Source organism: Panulirus ornatus, chromosome 6 (assembly GCF_036320965.1).
Source record: "Panulirus ornatus isolate Po-2019 chromosome 6, ASM3632096v1, whole genome shotgun sequence".
Lineage (NCBI taxonomy): Eukaryota > Metazoa > Arthropoda > Malacostraca > Decapoda > Palinuridae > Panulirus > Panulirus ornatus.
In genome coordinates this window covers 31,026,522-31,045,018 of record NC_092229.1, presented here as the reverse complement: position 1 = coordinate 31,045,018, position 18,497 = coordinate 31,026,522, and the positions used below count along the sequence as shown (strand labels likewise).

The window sequence follows — 18,497 nt, the reverse complement described above, 5'->3', positions numbered from 1 at the left end:
ACCCCACATATCATTCGACTCGACTCTGTAACACTCTTTCTCCAGATTCATAAAAGCTACATACAACTTCTTACCTTTCACTAAATACTTTTCCACATTCATCTATACTGCAAAAATCAGAACCATACATCCCCTACCTTTCCTAAAACTGCCTTGTTCTTCACTTATTCAGCACTCTGTTACTTCCATCATTCTTATCAATTAATATTCTTGCATACACTTTTCCCAGTACACTTAACAGATGTATTCCCCTATAGCTGCTACATACATCCTTTGCATCTTTTCCTTTGAAAAAAAGAACAATAATAGCTTTCATCTAATCCTTAGTTACAACCTTCTCTTACCATGCTAAATTACATATAAGATGCATCCACTGTATCACACTTTCTCCTCCATACTTCTGCATTTCAGCTGTAATCCCATCCACTTCTAATGCCTTTCCTACCTTCAGCCTCATTATTGCCCTTCTTACCTCCCTCTTAGCTATAGGCCCTTGAATTTGTATCCTCCAACCTTCCCTCTTTGCTCTCCTATACCAGCTTTTCAACATCCCTCCTACATATTCTGTATTCTTCCCTCCTCCTTTGCTGAATTTCCAATGGTACATTCCTATTTAGCAATCTAACATATGCTTTTTTCTTCTCTTCCACAGCATTTCTAATCTCTTCTGTCTACCTAGCACTGTCCTTATTCTGTATCTCACTACCTTGTATCCAACTACTGATTCTATAACCTTCACTAGTATTTCTCTAAACATTTCAAAAAACTCATTCACACATGACTGCATTCCTACATTCACTGCACTTCCAACTAGGCTTTCAGTTACCATCCTTTCATACCTCCCTGTATTTTTTCCTGATTCATCTTACTTGCTAACACTTTACCTCTTTATTTTTCCTTACAACATACCTCCACCTCTCCCTGATCCTCATCCCCACCAGAACTGCGAAATGGTCAGTCTGCGAAAAATCCTTTCATGACTAGCATCCAGCACAGCTTTCTCAGTCTTTCATCCACTGCCATATAAGCCATTCCTCATCCATGTATATCTGTGATTCATCTTGTGCTGAAAAAAAGGGTTCACAAGGAATATACCCCTCTCAGCACAAATATCCACAAAATAGCTTCCATTCTCATTTACTCCAGGCATATCCCCAGTACCAACTATCTCATCAATTCATCATATCCCACTTTTGCATTCATATCACACAATACAACCATATTTCTCTCATTCTCAAAACAGTTTATACAGTCATTAAAATTCCTCCAGAAAAGCTTCATTTCATCCTTACCTCATAAAGTCTTCATATTCATGGAAGCATATACACATACCCATGCTTATTTCACAATTCCAATCTTTCCTTTCACTCATATTATTCCTGATCCATTCCATCCATGCATTGTAACACCCTCCCATACTCTTAGTGATAGCAGAATTGCACAACCTCCTTTTCCTCTTCGCTGATAATTTTCACTCATTCCCATCCATACCACACCTCCTTCCATGCCCTCCTATAACTTGCATCTATCATTTCCATCTGCATGCCACAAAACCTGCCTGAGAATAAGGGTTTCCCCAATCTATAACACATCCACGCTAGAACTTTTACACCTCTACATAATCATCATGATAGAGTCTGTCAAATCTATGGCCCCTAGTTCCTGGCATCATGGGATGCTAAGAATTTCCTGGTTTCAGCTTGACTCTCCTGCCAATGAGAGGGAGGGCTCTGGCAGTAGCAGTACCGACCCCTCCCTTGACCTTTCCTTCTCTGTTAGAACTTCCTGTTTTTTTAATCACTATATTAACATTCGTTGTCTCTCTACTAACCTATCCTCAGATGAACACCATCTATCTAGTACCTTTGCTAATATCTTACTTCTCTCTGAGACACAGCTGTCTAATGATCTCACATATCTCTTTTCATATCTAATAATAACCTCCATACAAGATTCCTGAGCTTATTCTAACAACACACCTGTTGCATGCCAAGGACCTTGAGTCTCTAAACTTTGATGTTTTGTGGCTCAAGGTCTGTCTCCCTACTTCTACATTTTTCCTCTGTTTCACCTATTGCTCTCCTAATTCTACAAATCTTATATCCTTCTTTGACTATCTAAACTCCTGCCATGAGAGTGACATCCTCTCACCCACAAGCTGGGAACCTCTACCTTAGGAATATCAACGTTCACCACTGGGAATGGTTGAATTCCTCCCATATGGATGGTGGAGGGATTAAAGACCTCACCTCCATTCTCAATGATCTACAGCAAATTATCTCCCACCCTACCCATATTCTGGATTTGTTTTTCACCTCTAGTCGATCCTACTGTAAATACATAATCTCACCCCCAATTGGTTCATCTGATGACACTCTCATAAATGTATCTAACGGTACCTCTCCCTCCAGCATCCCCTTCTAAGCATAATAACTGGCACCTCATCAAAGCTGACTGGAATAAATTATGTAACTTCTTTTCTGACTTTTCTTGGGTAAATTACTGTCTCTTATATGTTAATGTTTCTGTCTCTGCAGAAGCTATTCTTGTGGGAATGGAAGCATTTATCCCCTCTTCCTCCAAGACAACCTCTTCATCCAAGCCATGGTTCAACCGTTCCTGTTCTGAGGCCATTCAAGCAAGGGATCAAGCATATCAGGCTTTGAAAAACTCTCCTTCCTCTGGCTCCCATTCAGCTTTTACCAATGCCCATGTTATACGTGAGGTGAAGTATTCCTTTATTCAAAGGAGGTATGATAACCTTTCCTCGTCATCCACTGATAGGTCTTTCAGGTCTTTAGCTAAGGGTATCTCTAACAACTTCTGTCACTCTACCTTCCCTTCACTTTTCTGCTCTGAATGTACTATGACTCTCCCATAGACAAAGCAACTCTCTCTGGTGCCTGTTTCTCCTCTAACTCCACCTTGGATGACTCTAGCATTCCTCCTCCCACTGATGCTCCTCTTACTAATCCTATCCCTCTTCCCGTAATCTCTTTTCAAAGTCCGAAAAGCATTTCTTTCTCTAGACACAAGCAAGGATTATGGTCCTGATGGCATCCACCCCTGTGTACTGAAAGAGTGTGCCTCTGAACTTGCATCTGTGCTTCCTTGTCTGTTCTGTTTAAAAACCAAAATTTTTCCCTCTCCTTGGAAGAATGCATAGATGCATCCCATTCCTAAGAAGGGTGACCATTCAGACCCCTTTAACTATTGTTCTATTGCTATGACATCTACCATTTCCAGAGTCTTTGAATCCCTCCTAAACTCCCATCTCCTAAAAACAATTTGAAAATCACAGTCTTCTCTCTGATCACTAGTATGGCTTCCATAAGGCAAGATCCATTGGTGATATTCTTTCCTATCTTACTAATGTCTGGTCATCATCCTTGAAAGGTTTTGGGGAGTCATGTGTAGTTGCCCTTGACATATCTAAGGCTTTTGACAAGGTGTGGGACTGGGGTCTCATCTCTAAGCTCCCCTCTTTTGGCTTCCCTCCCTTAATTTGCTCCTTCATACCTAGCTTCCTCTCTGGCCGATCTATCTCTGCAGTTGTTGAAGGATCAACCTCTCTCCTTTTCTACATCAACAGCAGTGTCCTTCAAGGTTCTGTCCTGTCTCCTACACTTTTTCTCCTTTTTGTCAATGATTTCCTCTCCTTCACTAACAACACAATGTAACAAATTTCTACTTTTTTATTTTCTTGGGTAATAAGCATTATTTTCTAACTGATGTTGTCTAAAAAGTACAGAAAATGGCTATCATCCCCTTGAAACTTTGCTTTTGTGATCAGAACACTGATATCTTTTTTCATATTTTCTATAGAACATTCTTGATAGATTTGGTGCTGAGTAGCTGATATAGAACTTTCTAGAAGTTTCTAGTTATATAAATAGTAACATGAATTTTAAGGGCCTTAAGCCAACCAGTTCAGTTTGGATCTATCTGCCTAAGTGGATACATAGACATAAATTTTTCTGAGATGGCACCAAGAGGCTGCAAGCATCCAGCAGAAGAATTTTGCTATGGCTATGGCCAATTCATCAAAACAAGAACAAAAAAGTACTCCATGCTAGCATCAGCTAAGATGTGCAAGGCCTACAAGGCATATTTTGGTATAACTGTCAGGGATCAAGACAAATTCTGGGCATCTCATTTCACCTGATGCTTGTTTGGATGGTAGAACTTTTATAAAAAAAAGAAATTAGAATTTTGAAATTCAAAATACTTTAAACTTTTTTGAATTTTCAACATTATTGAAAAAAAAAGATATCATGCATGGAATATGTTGAGAGAATCTCTTACACATAAGTCATGGGTGAAATAAATTTATAAAGAAATATAAATTTTTTTCAAAATCAAAATTTTATATTGTTCTTATGCAGGATGGTAGAGAAGGGAAAAGAGAGCTATGAAGTTCACTTTCCCAAGAATTTGGTGGAACCCACGGACCGATCAAGCAATTGCTACTTCTGCATGGTGGACCCTTCTAAGCATTGGACTGGCAAGACTGCACCTACTATCATGTATCCTGACCTTCCATCATCCATTGCCCTGGTGCCACACAACCCTGAGCTCCCTGTAACCACTCCTCCAGAGAGAGAGAGCAGCTGTCATCAGAAAAGACCAGCAAGTCAGAGAAGGATGACACTGTAGATCCAGATTACAATTTCAGAGTGCCAGCTGAGAAGAGAAGCTCATACTAACCCAATCAAAGAGTCCTCAACAACATGATCAGAGATCTCGGTCTCACAATGTCCAATGCTGAGCTTTTGACATCTAGGCTCAAGCAGTGGATGTTGATAGATGAAAGTGTGCAAACCATAGTTCAGATGAAGCATCACCTAAGTTTTTCCAGCTTCTTTATCCATCAAGATGGGCTATGCTTCTGCCACAATTAACCACTCTGTTCGAGCAATCAGAATTGCCGGTAACCTGAATGAGGGGTGCCTTTTTATTGACAGCTCATCCAGGAGCCTCAAAGCCGTGTTGCTCCATTATGGGAACAAGTACATGTCTTCCTCTGGCTCACTCAGTGCAACTCAAAGAAGAATGCAACAGTGTCAAGACCTTGCTAGAAGTCTTGAAGTATGATGAGTACAACTGGGAGGTCATAGGAGACTTCAAAATGGAGGCATTCTTGATGGGTCTCCAAGGCTGTTAAACCAAATTTCCCTGCATTCTTTGTCTTTGGGACAGCAAGGACACCACGGCACACTACCACAGGTGGGGCTGGCCACAAGTGGGAGCCACTGGTATACCCCTAGAAGATGTTGATGCCACCACTGCACATAAGATTAGGCCTTCTGAAACAATTTGTCACAGCTCTAGATAAGGAGTCTGCAGCCTTCAAGCACCTTCAAGATGTCTTCCCTAAGTTATCTGAGGCAAAGGTAAAAGCCAGTGTCTTTGTCAGACCATAGATAGAGAAGATCCTGGAATACAAGGAATTTCCCAAGAAGCTCACTAGGAAGGAGAAAGCAGCTTGGTACAGCTTTGTTATAGTGGTGTAGGGCTTCCTGGGCAATTACAAGGCCAAAAACTATGTGGAGCTAGTTGAGACTATAGTGAAGAACTACAGGAAAATGGGCTGCAGGATGTCCCTCAAAGTTCACATCCTTGATGTCCATCTTGATAAATTCAAGAACATGGGAGGGTATACGGAGAAGCAAGGTGAGAGCTTCCACCAGGATATACTGGACTTTGAAAGCCACTACAAAGGAACATATAATGAGAGCATAAAGGGAGATTATATTTGGGGTCTGATTCGTGAAAGTAATTTACAGTACAATCATAAATCTCAAAATATTACTCTTAAATCTTTAGGGATCACTTTTGTTTAACAGTGTAAGTACATGTTAATTTTGAATCATACGGTATTGTTTTTCTGACTTTATATGATTTAAAAAGTGAAAATTCGCCCATTGTCCAAAGAAATATGAAAATTTCAAAATGTCACTGTCCTGGTCGCAAAAGCAAAGTTTGAAGGGAATAACAGCCTTTTTCTCTACTTTTCACACATAAACAATTAGAAAATATCACTTACTACCCAAGAACAAAAATTGTGTTACACAGTGTAATCCAATGCACTCATACGCTCACAACTTAGCACTGCATTCATCTACATCCTTCAATTCTGCTCCCTCTTCTCTCAGTCAATCTGCATCTCATCTTGTCATGGCTTCCTCAATAAACTTAGACTTGGACAGGGTATTTCAGTGGGGTATACAAAATCTTGTAAAGTTTAATGCTTCCCAGACCCAGTTTCTATTTCTACTAATCTCTCTACTGAAAATGCCTCACAACTTTCGTCTTGTAATTCTACCTCTTGACTCAATGAACATACTTGGTATTCCTACATCATCCACTCTTTCTTGGAAACCCTACATTACAGGAATAGCTAAATCTGCCTCTAAAAAACTGGGTGTCCTGTTTAGATGTCAAAACTTTTCTTGTGAGCAGTTGCTCCATTTATACAACGGATTGATTCATCCTTGTTTGGAGTACTGCTCTCTCATTTGGGATGGTTCTGGCTCTGCATCCTTATTTGACAGAGTTGAGTCGAAAGCAGCCCACCTTATAAACTGTTCCAGGATAACTTCCAAACTTAACCCCCTGGCCTTATGCTGCAGTGTCGGTTCACTTTCCCTCTTCTATAGGTATTACTTTAGTTTTTGCTCCTGAGAGCTGACTGCTTGTGTACCCACACCACTACCTTGACCACACAATACTTGGCAAGCTGCTGCATCACATGATTATTGTGTGAACATTAACAGCTCAAGGGTGGGCCGTTTTGATACCTGCTTCTTTCCCTACACAATGAAGCTTTGGAACTTTCTACCTTCTCATATTTTCCAAATAACTATGACCTGGCACATTTCAAAAGACAGGTTTTTCACGTCCTCCAAAATTCGTAAATACTCTCCCTTGTCTTTTCTTTTTCTGTTTAATAATTCTGTCTATATTTCAATTAGGGGCCACCCTTGATATAGTTTTGTCTGTGACTGGAGCCTTCAATATAAAAATAAAAAGAAAAAAGTGCAGGTATGTTTGTTGCACATGTTTATTGCATGATATTACTAAATTTGGGTTCATTATATCATATGTACCTTTAACAATATCACATGATTCATGCATCTTATGGATCTGTTTGTTTACCATTACTCTAGTGACATGAAAATTTTGTGCTAGGTTCGGCAAGACATTTTCCAGTGCATCTGAAGAGTAAACTTATCAAAGGATCCAAAACATAAATGCATAATCTAGTACAGAATTATTCATTTCTATGAAAAAGATAGTAAATAAACAGATACACTGAATGCATGGGCTTAGTTACAGTTTCAACTTTTGCAGTACAAAAGTGATATTTTTCGCTTCCACCCAATACAAAACTAAACTGGGAGATGTATAAAAGAAAGAGGCAGGAGGTTAAGAGAAAGGTGCAAGAGGTGAAAAAGAGGGCAAATGAGAGTTGGGGTGAGAGAGTACCATTAAATTTTAGGGAGAATAAAAAGATGTTTTGGAAGGAAGTAAATAAAGTGTGTAAGAGAAGGGAACAAATGGAAACATCAGTGAAGGAGGCTAATGGGGAGGTGTTAACAAGTAGTGGTGATGTGAGAAGGAGATGGAGTGAGTATTATGAAGGTTTGTTGAATGTGTTGGATAATAGAGTGGCAGAAATAGGGTGTTTTGGTCAAGGTGGTGTGCAAAGTGAGAGGATTAGGGAGAATGATTTGGTAAACAGAGAAGAGGTAGTAAAAGCTTTGCGGATGATGAAAGCTGGCAAGGCAGCGGGTTTGGATGGTATTGCAGTGGAATTTATTATAAAAGGGGGTGACTGTATTGTTGACTGGTTGGTAAGATTATTTAATGTATGTATGACTTATGGTGAGGTGCCTGAGGATTGGCAGAATGCTTGCATAGTGCCATTGTACAAAGGCAAAGGGGATAAAAGTGAGTTCTCAAATTACAGAGGTAAAAGTTTGTTGAGTATTCCTGGGAAATCAAATGGGACGGTATTGACTGAGAGGGTGAAGACATGTACAGAGCATCAGATTGGGGAAGAGCTGTGTGGTTTCAGAAGTGGTAGAGGATGTGTGGATCAGGTGTTTGCTTTGAAGAATGTATGTGAGAAATACTTAGAAAAACAAATGGATTTCTATGTAGCATTTATGGATCTGGAGAAGGCATATGACAGAGTTGATAGAGATGCTCTGTGGAAGGTATTAATAATATATGGTATGGGAGGCAAGTTGTCAGAAGCAGTGAAAAGTTTTTATCAAGGATGTAAGGCATGTGTATGTGCAGGAAGAGAGGAAAGTGATTGGTTCTCAGTGAATGTTGGTTTGTGGCAGGGGTGTGTGATGTCTCCATGGTTGTTTAATTTGTTTATGGATGGGGTTGTTAGGGAGGTGAATGCAAGAGTTTTGGAAAGAGGGGCAAGTGTGCAGTCTGTTGTGGATGAGAGAGCTTGGGAAGTGAGTCAGTTGTTGTCTGCTGATGATACAGCGCTGGTGGTTGATTCGGGTGAGAAACTGCAGCAGCTGGTGACTGAGTTTGTTAAAGTGTGTGAAAGAAGAAAGCTGAGAGTTAATGTGAATAAGAGCAAGGTTATTAGGTACAGTAGGGTTGAGGGACAAGTCAATTGGGAGGTAAGTTTGAATGGAGAAAAACTGGAGGAAGTGAAGTGTTTTAGATATCTGGGAGTCGATTTGGCAGCAGATGGAACCATGGAAGCGGAAGTGAATCATAGGGTTGGGAAGGGGGCGAAAGTTCTGAGAGCGTTGAAGAATGTGTGGAAGTCAAGAACGTTATCTTGGAAAGCAAAAATGGGTATGTTTGAAGGAATAGTGGTTCCAACAATGTTATATGGTTGCGAGGCGTGGGCTATAGACAGAGTTGTGCGGAGGAGAGTGGATGTGCTAGAAATGAGATGTTTGAGGACAATATGTGGTGTGAGGTGGTTTGATCGAGTAAGTAATGAAAGGGTAAGAGAGATGTGTGGTAATAAAAAGAGAGTGGTTGAGAGAGCAGAAGAGGGTGGTTTGAAATGGTTTGGTCATATGGAGAGAATGAGTAAGGAAAGATTGACAAAGAGGATATATGTGTCATAGGTGGAAGGAACGAGAAGTGGAAGACCAAATTGGAGGTGGAAAGATGGAGTGAAAAAGATTTTGATAGATTGGGGCCTGAACATGCAGGAGGGTGAAAGGTGTGCAAAGGAATAGAGTGAATAGGAACGATGTGGTATACCGGGGTCGACGTAGTCAATGGATTTAACCAGGGCATGTGAAGCATCTGGGGTAAACCATGGAAAGTTCTGTGGGGCCTGGATGTGGAAAGGGAGCTGTGGTTTTGGTGCATTATACATAACAGCTAAAAACTGAGTGTGAAGGAATGTGGCCTTTGTTGTCTTTTTCTAGCGCTACCTCGCGCACATGAGGGGGAAGGGGGTTGTTATTTCGTGTGTGGTGGGGTGGCGACGGGAATGAATAAGGGTAGACAGTATGAATTATGTACATGTGTATATATGTATATATCTGAGTGTGTATATATATGTATATGTTGAGATGTGTAGGTATGTACATGTGCATGTGTGGACGTGTATGTATATACATGTGAATGTGGGTGGGTTGGGCCATTCTTTTGTCTGTTTCCTTGCACTAGCTCGCTATCGTGGGAGACAGCGACAAAGTATAATCAAATAAATAGAATATTTATATTTTCATTTGATGAATTAGTGCACAATAAATATAAAAATAATTACTTCTTCTCTTATGAATTTAGACTTAAAAACCATTCCTAGTTTGGGAAAAATATTTTTACCAAATTTTTCATACCTAAGTACAAAAAAAAAGTCATATAAGTTTTATCTTTTCTATGATTAGGTGCACAAAAAAGTAGATAGTAGTTGGGAAGCAGCCATTGACCAAGGAGGTATTTTACTGGTACTACCTACCGTGGTATTGGGAGGATTACTGATGGTTGTGTAGTGAGCCAGCACTTCAGTAATTGTCACATTGCACTCCTTTGACCCAAGTAGCTGTCATTACTTTCTTCCTCACTTACACATAGAGTGCTGGTATTCTGTCCACAAACATACGATCTCTCCTTTACACATAACAACTGACAACACTTAACTCATGCAACTCATTTTTCATTTCTAGATTTTCCTGCGATAAGCACTTTACGCTGGCCCGCCTTTTGGCAAAATGGTAGGAAAAATAGACAGAAGCATTAGGTAGTAGTAGGTTGGAGCATTAGGTAGTAGTAAGCTGGAACATTAGGTAGGAATATTAGGTAGACACTTAGGTAGAAGTAGTTGGTAAGAACATTAGGTAGGAGCCTCTGAAAACACTGCATTAGAGTTTGTCCTCTGACTGTGGCCTGTTAAAGATAAGGCACTAAAGGCTTAAAAGCATCAATGGAGTAAAACAGTTATGGAGGCTCTTTTGCTGAGGACACCCCTGTAGGGGAGTTCTCAAAGACAATGGGCATCAGAGATAAAGATAGCTAGATGGATAGATAGGTAGACAGAAAAACATCAAAACCATTATTGGTATTCCTCTTACTAATCAAAAATTACGGATTCTTACTTTAGGAATACACATTATTTAGTGGACTCGGCAATCCTAAATATGGGAGGTAGGATGCAGTAATGGGTGCTATGAGCTGCAGGGACATGGTGATGGGCACCAAAGAAGTGGTGAGTCCCAAGAAAAGGCAAGCAGTCATCCACTATGATTACCACTAAGTTAATGATGCCTCCATGCTGCTCCAACAACTCATCCTTTGTTTTAGTTGCCCTCTATGGCAAGCTAGCAGTGCCTACAATGAGCATGGAATTCAACTTACAAGAAATTAAGTATGTAGACCGAGATTAATAACACTGTGCTACATAAGGATGACTGATGTTCACTGTACTGGAAGAATTATAGGTACATGTAATGAAACGTAATTATGTACCATTTGGTAATAAACATATATGCAACAAAAAAATATCTGTACCAGAGGTAAATTGTAAGTTATACAAAAACTTATTCGATCTTCTGTTTGTACTAACCAATACATAGCCAAGGTGTCTCTCTCTCTCTGCTCTTTTCTTCTCTCTCCTTTTCCTCTTTTCCATTCATTTCATGACTTCAAATGATGGCTGTTCACTTGTAATCATAAAACTGTGTTCAGTGATATTCAGTGTTACATTTTCAAACAGATACTGATCTCACTTCCTGAATCATTCTAGTATGTACATTTACGGCACAAAGTGCTTTAATAAGTGTGGAAGTCCTTGTCTCATCTTAACTGGAAGTCTGCAAATCAGATTAGGTAATCTAGCTCTTAATATTTCTGTTTGTCTCTATGTCTGTCTGATTTTTGTCAGCAGATATAAATTCCATCTACATCAATGGAATGTAGTAATAGGATGCAAAACATAGAGAAAAAAGGATTAATGTAAAACACAGAAAAATGGATTATGTAAAACACAAAGAAAAGAGGATTAATGATGCTGTGTGCATAGGATTAATTAGTAAGCCTGAAATGAGCAGAAATAAGAAAAAATGGATCAAGACAGTTGTATTTCTTATTAGGGAATGTGGTATTGAAGAAGATTTTAGCAAAAATATTGATTGCAATGAAAGTATTGTCAGTAATCAAAACTCTGATTACATAATTCTATTGGATAAAAAAAAGAATGTCAACTGTTAGAAGACAAAAGCTCTTTCAATTAAAAAGATTCCTGCCATCAAAAAAGATGATGGTTATCATACTGATGGAAATGTCCAAGATATCACAGAAAGTGGAATGGGATTTGAGACATAGAGAAATGGGTTTTAGAATAAGAAATGTGATAGACTGAGTGACAGAGCATTTTCAACAAAGGCAGAACCTTGGTAAGTCCTAAAAGATGAAAAAGAGGTGAACCTAAAAATCATATAATGACAATACATGGCCCTAAATGTAAACTGAAAGGAGAGGATGTTATAGATAAATAGGTCCTTACTATGAAAATGAGATGTAAAGTTAGGAATTTGGAATACTAAGGGAGAAATATCATATTCCTTTGGGTACCTGCACATTTTGGATTGGATAGAAATGATTGGCTGACACTAATGTACAGTATAACATAAAAAAAATTTCATTTACCTAAACATTCAGAAGAATCAATAGAAGTAATGAACACTATCAAAATGAGAGTTAGAGAGAAGGAGCAGTTGTAAAGATAAGATATTGAAGAAAACAGGAGCAAAACTTTCTTTTCACAACTGCTCATTGTTTCCTGCATTAGTGAGGCAGATACATGGTCAGATGAAGAACTGCCTCAATTGTCCACATCTACTCTTTAGCTGTCACATATAGTGCATTGAAACAGGGCACTCATTCACAGCCAAGCCCCATAACATTCTGTGGTTTCCCGTAACTGCTTCATATGTCCTGGTTCAGCCCATTGACAGCACATCACCCCCTAAATAGTGTAAAACATCACTCCACTTTCCTCCATCTATGCACATCCCTCACCCTCCTGAATGCTAAGGTCCCGATACTTCAAAGCTTCTTTCTCTTCATCTTTCCACCTTCTCATTCTCCCTATTCTCCTTGCTCCCTCTACTTCTGACATGTACATCTTAGTCAGTCATTCTGTGCTCATCCTCTCCATGTGTCCAAACCATTTCAGCTTACCATGCATCATCTCAGTCATAATCAGCTTACTACTGCACACCTCTTACACTGTCATTCATTCCTCAATAAACTATATTCACACCATACAAAGCATCAACCCTTTTCCATTCTTTTGCATTTGAGACTCAAGTCTTGCACCCACAAAACACTTTGAGACTACTGTATCGTCAAACATATCCGTCTTTGCCCTCACAAAACATATATTTCCAAACACTCCTCAATGCATGCAGGATCTTTGCCTCCTTACCCATCCAATGATTCACTTCAGTTCCCATTGTTTCATCCTCTGCAATGCCCAATCCCAGCTTTCTAAAGCACTCTAATTCCTCAAAGTTTTCCACGTTCAATCTCACACTCAAGCTATTATGTCTCATCACCTGTTAAACTTTACATTTCCTTATTTTCACTCACATTAACTCAAAACTGATTTTTTTCACAAACTCTCCCAAAATTTATAAGTATACTTTATTTTATTTATTTTGCTTTGTCGCTGTCTCCTGCGTTTGCGAGGTAGTGCAAGGAAACAGACGAAAGAAATGGCCCAACCCATCCCCATACACATGTATATACATACACGTCCACACACGCAAATATACATACCCATACATCTCAATGTACACATATATATACACACTCAGACACATAAATATATATACACATGCACACAATTCACACTGTCTGCCTTTATTCATTCCCATCGCCACTTCGCCACACATGGAATAACATCCCCCTCCCCCCTCATGTGTGCGAGGTAGTGCTAGGAAAAGACAACAACGGCCCCATTCGTTCACACTCAGTCTCTAGCTGTCATGCAATAATGCCCAAAACCACAGCTCCCTTTCCACATCCAGGCCCCACAGAACTTTCCATGGTTTACCCCAGACGCTTCACATGCCCTGATTCAATCCATTGACAGCACGTCGACCCCGGTATACCACATCGATCCAATTCACTCTATTCCTTGCACGCCTTTCAACCTCCTGCATGTTCAGGCCCCGATCACTCAAAATCTTTTTCACTCCATCCTTCCACCTCCAATTTGGTCTCCCACTTCTCCTCGTTCCCTCCACCTCCGACACATATATCCTCTTGGTCAATCTTTCCTCACTCATTCTCTCCATGTGCCCCAACCATTTCAAAACACCCTCTTCTGCTCTCTCAACCACGCTCTTTTTATTTCCACACATCTCTCTTACCCTTACATTACTTACTTGATCAAACCACCTCACACCACACAGTGTCCTCAAACATCTCATTTCCAGCACATCCACCCTCCTGCGCACAACTCTATCCATAGCCCATGTCTCACAACCATACAACATTGTTGGAACCACTATTCCTTCAAACATACCCATTTTTGCTTTCCGAGATAATGTTCTCGACTTCCAAACATTCTTCAAGGCTCCAAGGATTTTTGCCCCCTTCCCCACCCTATGATTTACTTCCGCTTCCATGGTTCCATTCGCTGCCAGATCCACTCCCAGATATCTAAAACACTTTACTTCCTCCAGTTTTTCTCCATTCAAACTTACCTCCCAATTGACTTGACCCTCAACCCTACTGTACCTAATAACCTTGCTCTTATTCACATTTACTCTTAACTTTCTTCTTTCACACACTTTAACAAACTCAGTCACCAGCTTCTGCAGTTTCTCACATGAATCAGCCACCAGCGCTGTATCATCAGCGAACAACAACTGACTCACTTCCCATGCTCTCTCATCCACAACAGACTGCATACTTGCCCCTCTTTCCAAAACTCTTGCATTCACCTCCCTAACAACCCCATCCATAAACAAATTAAACAACCATGGAGACATCACACACCCCTGCCGCAAACCTGCATTCACTGAGAACCAATCACTTTCCTCTCTTCCTACACGTACACATGCCTTACATCCTCGATAAAAATTTTTCACTGCTTCTAACAACTTGCCTCCCACACCATATATTCTTAGTACCTTCCACAGAGCATCTCTATCAACTCTATCATATGCCTTTATAAGTATCTCCCCTAATTCTGTCACCAGTACTGACTGGCAACTACAAACAGCAACTGATTCACCTCCTAAGCAACCCCCCACACCTTCCCCTACCATATTGCAAACCGCCCCTTTTCTCCAAGCTCCTGGCATTTACTTCACTCACAACATCACCCATAAACAGATTAAAGAGCCAAGGTAACCACATTCTCACAGCAAACCCCATCTTCACTTGAAAACTCTAACTCTACTCCCTTCCTACTCACGTAAAGCTCCCTTCTGCATCTACTAGCTTTTCTCCTACACCATATGTATCACTCTTTGCAAAGCCTATCGATCAACTCTATCATATGCTTTCTCCAGGTCTATATATGCTATATCCAAATCCTTTCACCAAGTATTTCTCACACAAGTTCTTTGAAGCAAACACCTAGTACATACATCCTCTATCACTTCTGAAGACAATGCTCCTCAGTCTAATGATCTGTGCATGCCACTGCACTCTTGGTCACCTTCTCCTACATGAATTACTATGCACAATGTACTCAAAAAACTGTAATCTGGGCATTCACTTTTATCCCCACTGCCTTTATATAATGGGACTATACAGTATATGCATTCTGTCAATCCTCAGGCACTTCACCTTAGGCCAAATATACAATGAAAATCCTAACTAACCAATCAAAAACACTGTCACATTTTTTCTTGAGATATTCAACTGCAATCCCAACCACAACAACTATTTTTCTATGCTTTATCTTATACTAAGCTTTCACCATCTTTCTCTTCACAGGCCCAATTACCTAAGCTTTCACCACTTCTCTTTTCAGGGACCCATTTTTCATGACTCTCTTGCTCCACATTCCACCTTGCCCAAAACACTCAACAACCAACACCTTATGATCTAACACAATCAATAGTCCTTCAAAATGCTTACTTTATCTTTCTTCATCTTTCCTTTACCTGTTTTCACTTCTGCATCTACTTCCCTCACTGATACACCATTTTGTAATCTTATTCTCTTCACAGCATTCACCTTCTTCCATAAATTTTCTTCTCTCTAAAGTTTGCTGATAACCTCTTGCCACATCTCTAATATGTCCTCTTTTTCAACTCCAGTACCTCCCTTTTGACCTCCAGTTGCTTTCTGTATACATCTCCCAACAGATATAGCCTATACACCTCTCTTTTCTCTCACTAGCAACATAACTACCTAATCCCACCTTTCATTACCCTTTCACACACCCCCACATCCCACCTTTTATTATCCTTTCACACATCCCCACATACCACCTTCCACATACTACAAACTTCACCTACATATGTATACAATGCTTCCTTAAATATCTCCTACTCCTTAACTACTTTTCTTGTTTCATTTACTCTCTCATTATGCCACTCTTTCACTCAATCTCTCTTGGACTTTCTACACACAAGCCACTTTTTCTAGCTCAATAGCTTTTACTGCCTTCTTCCCATCCATGTCATTTCCCTTTCCTAAAGGCAATCCAGACTTTACTTACCTCCATCTAGAAATGATCAGACATCCCAACATATTAACAGCCATCAGTCTCTCCTTTACATGCCTCTCAATTAGTATGTAATTCAATAATGCCTATTGATCTCCAACCCTGCTAGCATACATATGTATGCACTTCCTTTTTCAGCCAAGTATTCCCCTTCACCAATCCTCTTACAGCACAGAACTTGACAAACATTTCACCATCCTCATTCATACTTGGTATCCTATATCACCAAATTATGTCCTCAATAGCTATATCATCCACCCTCAAATTCAAATCTCCCACCACTAACACTCAATCCCTTGTATCAAAATTATTGGACCACTCTCCCAGCTCCTCCCCAAAAGCTAGCCTATTTTCTTCACTCAGTCCAGAACTCATTTCTTCAGATTTTTTAACACACTCCCATAAATCTCCCTTCATCAAAAGTGCCACCCCTTTCTTCAAAATTGTCTTCACACTAACCCTAAAATTTACCTCTTGAACATTCCCAAACCATCCTTCCCCTTCCCATTAAGCTTAGTTTCAATCAAGGCCCAAAACATCAAGTTCCTCTCCCTTTTTCCCATCCTGATTATATCAATGCACACTTAGACATGCCAGCCTAAGCCTTTGTGGAAAACTCCTCACTTGGCTCCTGTTCCCTCTCTTAAAAATTGACAATACAAGGAGGGGAGGGTTTCTCATGCCCTACTTCTGCCCCTACTGGCTATCTCTTACTGCACACAATAGAACAGGAGAAACTTGTACAGAATCAATAATGTAACTCTCTGTCTATCTATGTCTCTGATGCCTATTCCATCCAGGAACTCCCCAGGGGGTGGCTACAGCAAAAGAGTCTGCACTTATTCTTGTCCTTACATGGTGTAAAAGTTAAACATAAGATAGAGAGGAGGTTTGTGTTTGTGAATGAGCTCAGCATTATACACATAATGAGGTACAGAATGAAACACACCAAAATGGGACAGGGTAAGGAAATACAAGAGCCACTGTGGTATTGGCTTACTTCACTGCTGTCAACACAAATCCTGACATCCAGGCAACAGTACCTCCCAGGTGAGAGCTTACCTACTACACACAAAATAGTATCATGAAATAAAGAGCGTGAAGAATACCAAGGGCATGTAAAATATAGGTGTAAGGATATTACTGCAGTTAGCTTCATGACAGGATATAAAAAAGGAAAAGAATAAAGAATAAGTTATGATGACAATAACAATAGATGTAAGATGTGTTTTGCAAAGGAAAAGGGTGCACTTGAGAATTATATTTAAGACTATTACACAGTGTCTGGGTTTAAATCAATATAAAATGATAAGTAATGCTACTAGAGTAACAGGTTGAGTTGAGGTTGTTAAACCTTACAAATAATAATAACTGAGGTTGTTAAACTTTACAAATAACACCGACATACAATTACACAGTGCCTACATGCATGAAGGCACTTGAAAGCAGGAAATACTGTGCACTGTGGATGGGGTTTATTTTTCAAACTGAAATGAAATTGGGGAACAAGGTTTACACTGGCAGGGTTCCAACTCTTGGATTTTGCTTTCACAGGTTTTTGAAAAGAGCTCCTTTCCTTAGTTCTCCATACTAGAAATTTCATGGAAATGGCAACTGCAGGTGCCATTTTCTGAAAGGGATAACTGAATAAAAAATAGCAAGAAATCCTAGAATCCAGCAATGTTTCTATCCTGAGGATCTTAGATTTGTGAAGTTGCACCTGTATTATCATAAACATACTGTTACATTTCAAAGATAAATCAAAACCAGTAAGTACAAAAGTGATTACATTTCAGTGACTGCCACCATAAGGATGCTAACCAATGCTAGATTAAACTCATCATTCAATGATCTACATAAGGCAAGGTACTAACTACACTGTCAGAATGTTAAATTTGCCATATGAGCACCACAATAAACCAATACATACAAAAAATCATATCACAGTATCAAATACCTAAATTATAGTGGATCATAGGGTGGGGGAGGGGGCGAAAATTCTGGGGGCCTTGAAGAATGTGTGGAAGTCGAGAACATTATCTCGGAAAGCAAAAATGGGTATGTTTGAAGGAATAGTGGTTCCAACAATGTTGTATGGTTGCGAGGCGTGGGCCATGGATAGAGTTGTGCGCAGGAGGATGGATGTGCTGGAAATGAGATGTTTGAGGACAATGTGTGGTGTGAGGTGGTTTGATCGAGTGAGTAACGTAAGGGTAAGAGAGATGTGTGGAAATAAAAAGAGCGTGGTTGAGAGAGCAGAAGAGGGTGTTTTGAAGTGGTTTGGGCACATGGAGAGAATGAGTGAGGA

The 18,497-nt window shown here is 39.9% G+C and overlaps 1 protein-coding gene across 1 annotated transcript in view; it reads right to left on the bottom strand.

Annotated features, from left to right (window-relative positions):
- Positions 1–18,497, bottom strand: part of metro (membrane palmitoylated protein 7-like protein metro) — a 278,984-nt gene that overhangs the window by 177,468 nt on the left and 83,019 nt on the right. The window lies entirely within an intron of this gene.